Source organism: Cupressus sempervirens, chromosome 2 (assembly GCF_028749045.1).
Source record: "Cupressus sempervirens isolate cs-2001-9-10 chromosome 2, ASM2874904v1, whole genome shotgun sequence".
Taxonomy (NCBI): domain Eukaryota; kingdom Viridiplantae; phylum Streptophyta; class Pinopsida; order Cupressales; family Cupressaceae; genus Cupressus; species Cupressus sempervirens.
The window spans coordinates 258,612,832-258,626,881 of NC_143119.1; positions in this window are offsets into that span (position 1 = coordinate 258,612,832).

Consider the following 14,050-nt stretch of genomic DNA (forward strand, 5'->3'; position numbering starts at 1 on the left):
AGATTTAGAACGGAAGGTGGCAAAATTCATACAACGAAATTTGAGAAAACAATTTTCAACAAGCACGAAGAAAACAAAGATCCGAAAATATTTCTACAATGGTTCACAAACCCTACTTTGATCTGATGCTAACAACTTGTTGAAACCTTTGCTAATCCAAACCCTTTAAAGCTTTCAAAGCTTTCTTTGTTCCCCTTCCAAAAGTGTGTTCCCTGAAACCCGTGTCTAAAAAACTTCCCCCCAAATAATGACCCCAAAACCCTCTAATATAGAATCTAATTACCCTTTAGGGTTTCTATCTCCACAACTCTAAAATAATAATTACTTTATTTAATTAATTCATGCACAATTAATTTTCTTTTAATTAAATTTTTTTTTTATTATTCCTTCATGCACTTTAAGTGAATTATTAAATTACTTTATTTAACTTCCACTCAACTTCTATTTTAAATCAATTTATAACTTTTTAAATCTCATGTGCACATTATTAAAATATCTTTATTCGAGTTCACATGTTTTTATCTTTTAAATTAATTTTTTATATTTTCAACTCATGCATAAATCATGCGAACTATAATCTTTATGATAGTTAAATATCTTTTCACTTTTAATTTTATTTTTTTAGAAACTTAATTGATACAATATTTATTAACTTAAATAACAATAATATTGAGCATTTATTTAAAAATTAACTCTAAATATATTATTATTAAATTAAATAAATATTATCATGTTCTAAATTTAATCTTAAAACTTTTATCTTCAATTTAATTCTTTATATTTAATTAATTTCTCAATTAATTAAATATAATTAAATATTCATAATATCATAATAATTCTCCATTAAATTAAATTATTAATTTAATCTATTAATTAGACTTAATTAATAGAAATTCATCAAAGATTCACAAAACAACATACACACAAAATACTCACGGGTTTAAAAAGGATAGACAGTCTGTTACGAGTCCTCCTTGCAGGACAAGTATTATAGGCTATGGCTAGGATTGGACTTGATCATTATCTTCCCATTCTCACCATTTGAGTATTTGTAATAGGGCACGCTCATCCTGGCAATTCAGGAAAGTTGATGCCCGGTACCTACATCCTGCATAAAAGACGAGCATGTACATGTATATAATATATCTAAACTAAACAGACAATGGCGGGGAGTGGTTCATCGTGTAGATTCCGACTAGTAGGTGACTACGACTCCCTCCCTTAACCACATCAAACACTTCAGACAGAAAGATAAAATAAGCACGCGCACCATGCACATGCAAGTATGGGGTAAGTATTGTAAAAATCACAAGTCTAACATCAAATGCGTACATATAATACTGCATCTCTATCAATACAACATAATCATCATTAAAGACATCATGTTAACATTTTTATGAAAGAAACCACACTTACTAACTAGGATCATCAAAATATCATTAACAACACATGAATGAAATCTACTAAGCAATAATAAATGATACATTTGTAATCAAAGTCATGAAATAATATCATAATATTACAAATCTAGTATCTCTAAAGCTAATCAATGCATAAAATCAACCTAAAAGAATTTGACAATGATAACAGAAATGCGATCTAGGGGCAGGCACTACAAGATCAATATTTGTATGTTATGAATGAGAGACCTTTGGTTATATAGCACAATGTGAGACATGGACAGTGTAGATTTATGATAAATGTCATAATCATATTATAGGAGACATAAAATTAAAGTGTAGTAATGGATTCCTATGTAAACTTAAGTTACACAGTGTGAGAAGGATCCCATTATGTAACCAATTAGATAAATAAGCTTTTTTATACTAATACCCTTACTTACAAGAAAATGTGGATCGTATATACAAGGCTTAACGAGATATCTATACATAAATAATCTCTCACATGTGAAGAAGGGGACAAAGCTAATAGGAGGAAAAATCCTCTCCAAAAGAGGGAAAAGAAATCTAAAAGATGAGGAGGACAAAACCTCATGTAAGGAAAAAGTAACCATATAAGAGAAAATGGAGAGAAATTTTATATGATTACCCATATGAAATGTCCCATGACAATAGTGGATGCTCTACACAGAATACTAAAGATGATTAAAGATTATCAATTAAAAATCTCCACTTAGAAAGAGACAAAGCAAAGGATGTACACAATATGTCTTTCTACCTAAAGAAACGCGAAGAAAGAAGACAAGTCAGTAGGAGTTCAAAATGTCAATAATCACGTTTTTAATAGAATAAATTGACAATATAGAAACTATAATTCTTTGTCAAGGAACCCTCAAAATGAAGAGCAAAACACACACTAAACATACATAATTATTTTCCTATTATATATTAACATGCATAACTTAACATCAATACATATATTTAAGAGATAATTGATAGCATAATACACAAAATGCATAAGAAAAAGACTACCAATTGCTTCCAAGCATTCCATGACATCTAACTCTAGATTCATTTAAAGCACCAAACAAATTTCCCCATGATTACCAATCATGCATTTTCTATTAAATAGTTAAACATTTGATAAGGAACCAATCATTAACAAGGGTTGTGTGCAACTCTAGTACCTGCCTTCGGTGGGCTTGGCTAGAGGTCTCTGTTAATTAGGCAAATTGAATTGATAGAAGAGAGGGAAAGTTCTATAGTAGAGGATATGGAACTACAGTACAAGATATGGAAGGACTATTGGAGTATGTGATTTAGTGCAACAAAACTAATATAGGTTTCTAGACAATACTTGATCTCATGCATACCATGAATCGAGTATTTCTCTAGAAACTTAAGTGTAATCATTGTAAACTCTCTTTCTAGCTTAGACTTAAGTAATAGAAAATCAAAGTGCTAGAACATTTCTCTTCAGAAGAAAGCCAAAGAAATTCATCTAAGAGAGGTGAAGAAAAAAAAATCTATAGAAGAAGGGTAGTGTAAAGTAAAAGAAGATTAATTTTCAATGCAAAAAAGTAGCGAGTTGGAGAGTAGTGTTAACAACATGGAAGTAATGTATTACATACAAATAACAACACATCAAGGAGTGGATACAAGACAAAAAACTTCCACTAGCCTCTCTCCTTGCATTCTTAGCAATCCATGATAGTTGCAAGACACTTGAGAAGGGCAATTCAAAGTTTAGGAATGAGAATGTTTGTGTCCATCATAGGAATGGTCGCTACAGGCATTTAGTACAAGCAAAGAGATTAAATGTAGCCAACAATGACGACCTGTAGTAGATAACATAAATAACAATCCATGATATTAAAGTAGACAATCACTAAATCACTTATTCTACTTTTATGAAAAAATGAATGACTCTCCCTATCTTGAGTACTAAAACATAGCAACAACGAAACAGAAGGTTTGAACACCAAGAGTAATTTTTGTATAAAAAATTTAACTTTACCCCTAACAAAGGTCAAACTATCCTATAAGAACTTCAGAAGTTTTTCTACAATTTTTTTTATTTTAAAAATATTCTTTAGAATCTCACATTCAAATATTGAAAAAATTAATTAGTAGGGGTAAAAAATATATATTAGTTATGCACTACTAATAATTGCACTCAAAATTTTCTCTAAACATTAAAGTTTCTACATTTTCTTTACCTTGTATATATTCATTATATACATGTAACCCATAACTTCAATCAGAAAACTCAAACGTGATAGAACAAAAGTAAATCTAGATTTTGGACACGTTGTAGCCGGCTACTCAAGAATTTGTAGAATTTTCTAGTTATTTTAGTAATTAGTTTGGTAAGTTATAGATATAGTGCTCCAATCATATCAATGACCTAAAATTGAAAAATAAGTGTACTTCTTGTGTTTTGTCTTGGTCTTTTGTCCATCTATACCCCATTTTCCCTTGCACAAAAAAAACAAAGGGTAAGAATAAGTTGTATTAACTAAGAAGTTGTAACAAAGGATGTTGGAAAAGCCATTATTCCTCAAGGATGAAAAAACATGGATCACCTAAAAAACTAAATTACTTAGAAATCATACCCATAATTTTTGAAGGCATCCCTAAATTCTAGCCTATTGCACACAATGACAATAAAATGATCTTCCAAAAGTACTCCAAGCAACATTGGTAGTCCCTAAAAGCCCACATGTGTAGTAGTAAAGGGTCTAAATGATAATGTACAAAAAAATTCAATATGTGTGGTAATTAATGCAACCCTAAAAAATCGATGTTAAAAACAAAATGACATAGAATAATATGATTTTGTGGAAATCTTTGCATATGAGTTCTAATCCTTGACTTAGGAGTTCAATATTCATACTAGTGTCTTCACAATGATAGAATAGAGGTACTTTAGGAGATAGAGAACATACATCTGAAAACTCTTGTTCTGCCTCTAACTCGCCATATTGTTTGGCTTCCAAATATTTGACGTATCAATCACTTTTAATAATATCGTGTTGGAAATATTAGGTACAGGCAAATAGTTCCCCTACCTATAAATTGTACAATATATTTGACGGTCTCTATCTCCAAAGCCATGGTATACTCCACTTCATCTGAGGTAATCAATTTCACCTTTCCTTACTTAGCCATGGCCAATTGATTGTCCATGACATAAAACTACAACTAGAAATCAACATTTAGCTCCCTAAGAAAGCTCTAGATAGATTATGTCCAAAATTGTTTAATAATGATAGCCAATTGCCAAGGGAAAAACCTAACTTTGTTATGATGACGAGCATTGTATTTTTTGCTTATGAAAAAAGTTCTCCCATTAACTGAGCCAAAACCAACATTATTGCCTCCAAAATTAAGAAATAAAATGTGATTATTCCATGGCTAACAATTGAAAGGCTAATCTTATGATTTTCACTAGCCTAGCATTGTGTTGTTAAATTGAAGAAATTTTCCTACTACGTGACTTGAGATATCCACTAGAAAAGGGGAAAATAGAGAGGAAAAGTGGAAAGAATGGGAAATAACTTGGGAGAAAAACACATTTGAAAGACACAAATTTGGGAAAACCCGTCAAATAGAATATGAAACACAAGGAGTTAAAACACAGATTATGATTTCCATTTACTGTAAGCAAAGCTAATAAAAGTAAACTAAATCTCATTGAAGAAGAAAACCAGAAACCCATACTTGTTGATTTGAAGCTGAAGACTAGAATAATATCATATTTTACAAAAGGGAGTCACTTGTCATAATAAAAAAACCCAAACTGATAACATGAATATCAAGAAACCATGTTGAAACCACCAAAATAATGAGATAGAGGTCTGTCAGGAAAGAAGTCATGTACTATGCAAAGAACACGTTGACCCACAAGAAAGGATATTTTTGGGCTCAATTTTATTGAAAGGAAACTAAAAGACTACCAAGAAAATCATTTCCAACCAATGAAAATGTATTTAAGTGCCAAAATAATATTGAACTTAAAATGGTAAACATAAGGTAATTATGTGGGATTTTTTTATTGTTTACCCGACTCCCGAGACATGATTTGATGTCAAAGTTAAGTGGAAACATTAGTCCCCACCTATGGGTGGAAGGGACTAATAATCATAAAACCAAGCCCACTTTAAAATCAAACAAATATTCATAATATTTTGCCTAGCAAGGCATGTGTATTAAAAGATAATTAGATGCACTAAAGAACATTGGCACCAAAGTGCAAGCATGTGCACTAATCCATAGAAATGTGTGTAGTGCAATGACTACACAATGTTAAGAACAAGGATAAGTACCAAAGTGTGCATGTGTTAAACTACAAGATCTAGTGCCAAAATATAGAATTGTCCATCACAGTGACTAAAGTAGTCTTAGACCAATAAGGGCATTAGTGTTGAAAGCTAGGCAGAGACTTGTAATTGTCACATAGTAAAACATAGTCTTTGTCTACAAGTCTAAGGCTAATCAACAAGAAACTCTGCCAAAAAAAACAACATGATAAAATACATAATTTCAGTCTATTATACATCCATCAATATGCATCCTATCGAGGTTTAATTCACTTGATACCAATATAACAAAGACACAAAGTGTCTAGTTCCTGTGAGTGCAACAAATACTATTGCATTAGTTTCTTTTTCCAACTTTTTTGTTTAATGTAGTTGTTTCAACTTAAGAACGCTTGTTATTTTATTTCTAATTTTGTTTTGGAGGACAAAATTGTTTATATTAATGCCATTTTAATCCATTTTCAACAAGGAGCCACTAAGTTAAAAAGTGGAGTTCCATGTGGAAAGTTGCAATGAGGATGCAGGAACAATTGGTAAATATTACAAGTTGACAAATTCTCCTCACATTTTTTTTTGTTTCTTTCTCTGTCTATAGAAAGAGTCGATTGGACATGTGAAGCAAACCTTGTAGACAAGATCAATGAGCCTTTTCGGTGGCACATTGACATTTAGAGGGGTCATAGTTGTCGTGGCCATTATCGTTGCAGCCTATCAAAAGTAATACAAGATCATTTTCGATCACATCTTAGAAAAATAATGTCTTTGAGAACCATGGGAAGCAAGGAATGAATCATTAGTAGAAATAGAAAAAGAAGGGAGTACAATAAGTTTTCTATGATAAGTTGTTATTTCTAAGATGAGCAAAGTAGCAAATTGATAATAAGGTAGTTTTTCCTTGCCCTACATGAACACCTACTAAATGGGACCCATTAAATGGAATCAAGGGAATATCATTGTCACTATGGACATATTGGACAAAATGAATTATATCAAGGTGGCATTCCTACAACCTAGGGGTAACAACCCGTAGCATTCCAATGGGAAGATACAGACAATAAAATAAAGACCCTTTAGCGTAGGTTCATTGAGAGGAAAAAATTACATCTAATTGACATCAAAGGACTGTAATGTGGAGCAGCTAACACATATGTATTAAGATGATTGACCAAGGTTTGGCACACTGCAAAATGTATCTCACTTTCCATCAAAGGAATATGTGCTCTAGAAAAGAAGGGAATGATATGGTGTGCGTCCTCCTTGTTCTCCAAAATATGCTATCATCAGGTGCTATGGAAGTTCATTTTGTGTATGTGGACCACAAATAAAGAGATTTTTCTTATATTTTATCCACTATCAATGACAAAGCCATTGAAGTTGGAAAGACTAATCAAAATTAGTAAATCTAAAGAGCCCCACATATCCACAAGGGAGATGTCAATAAATGTACAAGAATACACTCTATTCATTGTTTAAGCATGTTAGCAATTAATATATACCTAATATGAAATGCCCGTTAGAACAATTGATTAATTGTGTATTGTCTTTTATGTTACACAAAATGTCATATCATTATCAATCACTGTATGTTGAGCTCACTTGAGCATTGAAGACAGTTTTTTGTGGCTACCAAGCATTCCAAAGTTTGTTTAGTTCAGAAGGCAATGTCTACCAAGTTCACTTGGGCGTTAAAAGAAAGTTTGTAGAAGTTGAGTGTTAACTGAGCTCACTCAGTTAATGAAGGAATGTTGGATGGAACCAGTGCTAACCAAGCTCATTCGGTTACCAAAGGATTTGTGTAAATATGCAGTGTTAATCAAGCTCACTTGATTAACACAGGAATATCATTTTTGAGTTATTGTCTAGCGAGTAGGGTCGGCTAATGAAGGATTTTCTTATTTCATCATATTGAGTTTAATTGATTTATCTATTGGTTCTGGCTGACTAAGAAGATGAATACTAGTTATTCTAAGTTGTATTTGAGTCGACTTGATAAAATGACAGATATAAATCAAAGGTCAAGTTGAGGGTTAGAATGTGTGAAAGTGTGGTGCATGTGAATGCATGGAAGATTTTGAAGATCTAATGATGCAAAGAGGAAGCAAATTAGAAGGATAAACAGAATATCCTTGTGAAGCTAAAAAGATATATTCGATCAGGAAGGATCAAGTATACAAGCCAAAATTGAGATCTATAATCAACAATTTAGTTGCATCCAAATCAAATCATGTCATTGTTACTCTCTAACCATTGTAGTAGTGATCTAAATCACTTAACAAAGTTGGCTTAACAATGATTGGTAAATCCTCTAACAAGGTGGCAATTCAATTGAATTGTCTAAAGACCTCTAACAAGGCCACTCCTAACAGGGTGATTAAATCCTCTAATAGGGTCACACCTAACAGTGTGTTTTGTAACTTTTAATAGGGTTGGCTCCTAATAGGGCTCACTTTAGAAGAGTAAAAATCAGTAACTAGTTGTAATTGGTGGTTTTTCCCAAATTGAGTTTCCACGTTAAATCTTGGTGTCAAATGTGTTCATGCTATTTCTTTTATGTGTTTGCAACTAAGTTAAAGTAATGGTAATCATAGATAACATCTTAAGATTTGCATGTTAAGTGTTTGCCAAGCAATTACAATATTTATCAAGTTACAACATTTCTTTGTTTGTCAAGCATCAACAAAGTTAAATTTTCACATAATTGTTTTTTACTAACATCTAAGGGATCTGGGATTTTTTTTTGTAGTAATTGATTCACCCCTCCCCTCTTAGTTACTTCTCTTATATTTCCAACAATTGGTATCAAAGCTTTTGGTGCTTGTAGAGAAGGTTTCAAGGACCTAAGCTAAAGATCAGGATGTCTTACAGAAGAGAGATTCCCAAGTTGAACAGAGACAATTTTGCAGCATGGCAAGGACTTATGAGATTACATCTAGCGACTATCAATGATTTGGGTTTTAAATATCTTGATGTTGAATAGAAGACTCCTACTAGAACATTATCAGTTGAAGATATTGCTGAAAATAAAAATCATAACATCATGATGATTGATATTGCATTTGCTCTTAGTTATGCTAAATTTGATGAAGTAAAAGACTGCAAAACAACTCATGCAATGTGGACCAAACTAAAAAACATCTATGGAGGAGATGAAAATGTAAGAAGAGCCAAAGAAGAAAGTCTCAGAGGTGAATTTGATCAGATGAAAATGAGAGAAGATGAAAACATTGCAAAATACATGGAAACAATCAAAGCAAGTGTGAGCTCAATCAAAGCATTTGGAGGAGACATTGATGAAAAAACAATTGTAAGAAAGGTACTCATAACTCTTCTTCCTATTTATGCAATTAGAGTGTTAGCTATTCAAGAAATGAGATGTGATCCAAATAAAAAATTAAGTTTGGATGCTCTAGTTGGAAGATTGACAGCTTTTGAGTTGGATAACTATGATAACTATGTTCATGGTTCCAAAAATATTGAGTCTACATTTGCAGCCAAACTCTCACTCAAAGAAAAGAGCAAGAAATCAAAGGCCAATCAATTAGGAAGTGAAGAAGAAACAAAAGAAAATTCTGACAGTGATCTTGAAATTTTTGAAGCCCTACTTGCAAAGAAATATTCCAAAGGCAAAGGAAAGTATGAAGGCAAGATTCCTCTAATTTGTTTTTCTTGTGAAGAAGTTGGTCATGTTGCTGCTAGGTGTCCAAATAGAGAAAACAAGGATGAGAAGAAAATTAATAAGTACAAAGGCAAGAAGGAATTCAAGAACTACAAGGACAAAGGTAAAAAATCTTTGTTAATGGCTAAAGATTCTGATAACAGTGAAGATGAAATGATATATATTGTTGTAAAAGATGAATCTGGTGATGAAGGAGATAAGATGGCACTTATCTCTCATGTTAGCAAAAATGAACATGGATTATTGATAGTGGCTGCTCACATCATATGACTGGAGATAAAACAAAATTTGAACACATGGAACATTATGATGGAGGTAGTGTAAGATTTGGAAACAATGAATCTTGTTGCATAAAAGGAAAAGGTCGTATCTCATTAACCAATGAACTTATATGTGATAATGCTTATTGGGTTGAAGGACTAAAGCATAATCTACCAAGTGTGGCATAGTTGAATAACATTGGATTCAAGGTAGAATTTATGAATGTGAAGGCCAAACTACTAGATGGAAAAGGAAATCTAGTTGGATCTGGCAAGCAAACAAAAGGTAACCTATTTTATCTTGATCTCAATGAAAGTTCATGTTTTATTACTCAAGTAGAAGAAAGTTGGTTATAGCACAAAATATTAAGTCATGTAAACTTTGATAATTTGGTTAAGATAAGCAAACATAGAAGAGTAAGAGGTATTCCTAGTTTGAAGAAACTTGATATGGTTTTATGTAAAAATTGCCAAATTGGTAAGATGGGAAAGACTAGTTTCAAAAGCAAGAACTATCATTCTGAAGAAGTCTTAGAGCTTGTGCATACAGACTTATGTGGACCTATTGGAATAGAAAGTTATAGTGGAGACAAGTTTTTCATTCTCTTTGTTGATGATTATTCTAGAATGATGCTGTAATGTATCTAAAGGAAAAATAAAAAACTTTTCAAAAATTTAAGTGGTATCTGGCAAGAGTAGAAAAAGAAATTTGGAATGGAAGACTCAAGACTAGTTGGAACCCTTGTGTCTACTAGACATAAACTTTCCAAAAATGATGATTCCAAAGAGGTGGATCAGACCACATACAAATCAATGATTGGAAAATTGCAGTATGTAGTGCATACAAGGCCTAGTTTGCATTAGCAATCGGTATGGTGGCAAGATTCTCAACAAATCCCAAAGAAAATTACTTGATGACAGTCAAAAGAATCATGAGATATCTGAAAGGTACTAGAGAATATGGTCTATGGTACAAAATAGAGGCAATTTGGACCTAAAAGTATTTACATACACTAATTGGGCAGGAAGTATTAATGATAGGAAAAGCACTAGCAACAGAGCATTCTTTCTTGGTAAAACACTAGTGTCTTGGACAGGAAAGAAACAAAATTATATCTCTTAGTCCACGATAGAGGCAGAATGTGTGGCAACAATAGTCAATTGTTCTAATATTATTTGGTTCAAACAACTATTGATAGGTATGAAGGTAGAGATCAAGGATCCAGTAGTCATATACTATGATAACACCAGTGCAATCAATATATCAAAGAATTCAATGATGCATACCAAAACAAAGCACATTGTTATAAAATATCATTTCTTGAGAGAATTGGTGCATGATAAAGAAGTCAGATTGGAATATGTGAATACAAAAGAACAAATTGTAGACATATTCACCAAGCCATTATCTAAGGATGCATTTCTATATCTAAAAGGTAAGCTAGGGGTAATTTCCCTATATGAAGCTCACTAAATGAAGTTTAGTGATGTATCAACCAGAGCATGTTGAAGATCAATCAATTGATGCAGAATTGACAAGGGCATATTGCAAATGAACCAATACTTAAGGTACATTAACATTCACCAAGTATTGTCTTTGGCATGTGTTTTCAAAGAGGGAGAAGTTTATTGTCATATCTCATGGAAATTTTTGTTGAAAAGAGGGATAAATTTGTTGTCATAGAAAGAATTGTCAAAGAGGAAGAATGAACTTCGCAGAAGTTCTAGCAGATAGAAGTTTTCTATCAGAGGAAGAAACTGAAGGCAAAAAGAGTTCACACTGACAGAGGGAGTTCTTATGGATGAGAATTAGAATGAAACTAAGGATATTTTCCTTACTCTATTCTTGCTCCGCAATTTCATTATGCTGTGACATGTTGTGTTGCCATCAATGCCAAAGAGGGAGATTATTGGAACAATCGATTAATTGTGTATTGTCTTTGATGTTAGACAAAATGTCATATCATTACCAGTCAGTGTATGTCGAGCTCACTCGGGCATTGAAGATAGTTTTTTGTGGCTACTGAGCATTCCAAAGTTTTTTTTACTTCAAAAGGTAGTGTCTACTGAGTTCACTCGGGTGTCAAAGGAAAGTTTGTAGATGTTGAGTGTTAACCAAGCTCACTTGGTTAATGAAGGAATGTTGGATGGAATCAGTGCTAACCGAGCTCACTCAGTTACCAAAGGATCTGTGCAAGTATGCAGTGTTAACCGAGTTCACTTGGTTAACACAAGAAAATTATTTCTGAGTTAATGTTTACTGAGTAGGGTCAATTAACAAAGGATTTTCTTATTTGACATATTGAGTTTAATAGATTTATCTATTGGTTCTAGCTAACTGAGAAGATGAATACTAGCTATTCTAAGTTGTATTTGAGCCGACTTGACAAAATGAAAGATATAAATAAAAGGTCAAGTTGAGGGTTAGAATGTGTGAAAGTGTGGTGCATGTGAATGCATGGAAGATTTTGAAAATCTAATGATGCAGAGAGGAAGAAAATTAGAAGGATAAGAAAAATATCCTTGTGAAGCTGAAAATATATATTCGATTAGGAAGGATCAACTATATAAACTAGAATTAAGATTTGTAATCAACAATTCAGTTGCATCCAAATCAGGTCATGTCATTGTTACTCTCTAACAATTGTAGTAGTGATCTAAATCTCTTAACAGAGTTAGCTTAACAACTATTGGTAAATCCTCTAACAAGGTGGCAATTGTATTTATGTGTGAAAGGGTTAGGGTCTTTGATTTTCACATTGATTTCCTGTAAGCATAAAATATCAGAAGACATGATATCAGAGTCATTTGATAGGTCAAATTAATGTGCATGGTATCCACAAGTGTTTAGTGATGTAATGGTCAAGTGTAGTAATGATTTTGAGCATTTGTGGTGGTATTGAAGTTTCCATTGGGCAACATTATTTAGGCATTTGATTTCTTCATTTATTTTGTGCTTGACTTTGAAATTTTTAAGTGTGAGAGGCTTCACCAAGTATAATTGTTCAATTGTTCTCATTCTTGATGGTGTTGTATATGTGAGGTCATGGTGTTTAAGTCTCATTGGGTTGAAAGCAAGCACATCCATTGTTAGGCCTTGAGATTGGTGGATGGGACGAGCACATGCAACTTGTATTGGAAATTATTTCTGCATGGCTATTTAATTATTTGCGCAAATTTTCAAGATTGGTCTTGTAATTTGTAATATTGGTACCCAATCTTCTTCAATTTTGTCATTGTAGTATGTAATATACTTTTTTTTTGGTGACCTATGTTTCCATCATTGAATTTGATCTATACAATGTCTATCTCATCAATTATATTGAATAATTTGAAAATACCATCGGAGCCATTAGTAAGACCATCTTGCCTATTGTAGTTGCCTAAATAGATTTCTACGAGGACTCCTTCCTTGATCTGTATTTTAGTAGGAAGTGTTGTCATGTGGGAATATAGGTGAATTGCATTGTATTGTTGCTCAAATTCATCAATGGCTCTCAATGTAATTATATAACCACGCATGGTTGATAACATTTTGTTGTTATGTCTATCTACATCTGATCTCCTAAAGAATAAGAATGGAAGGGTTGCCTCATTTGGTAGGGCTTGTACACAGTGCTCATTAAGGTATTCTATGTCATCAGGTGTTTGTTTACCTATATAGATTCTATTTAGAATAAGAATGAATGTAGCATCTTTTTGTCACATTGTTGTTTTCAAAGAGTAACACTTTATATTGTCTTTCCAAACATTTTAGGGCAACAATTATTTAGAAGTTGGTTTGCTTTCAAAAACATTGGAATCTAGAATAGGTAAGGCTTGGTATGGATCACCAAAGAAGATCATGTCCAACCCTCCAAAATAAGTAGTAGGTTTTTGCATGATGTCTCGCAAACATAAGTCTATGTATCGCAAGAAAGAAGATCCTACTAAGGATATCTCATCTATCAATAGTACTTGTAATCGACAGTAATGCTTACACATTTTGTCAAGTATGTCACTATTTAAAGGGATAAATTTAGACTTGTTGAATGATATGTGTAGTGCAAAATGTATTATGACACTGCCAATGTTATAGGCAACTTTTCCTATATACGTTGCAATCAATCCTTAACGTTTGTCAAGGTCATTTTTTATGTCACTACTGTATACATGGAGGAGTGCATGGTAAATTGCCTTTGCTATAAAAGTTTTGCCTATGCCAACACCTTCTGTCAGGAAGAGGTGTATTGGTGTTGTTCTATTTTTTTGTTTCCTCATTATGATGTCTTTAACTATTGTTTATTGTTTGGGATTAAGCATTCGACGTAATTTAAAGTAGTCAAGGTTATCCATTATCTAAACTTGTTTGCCTATCTCAAATTTGATGCGTGGCAATGTGAGTATGTTTTT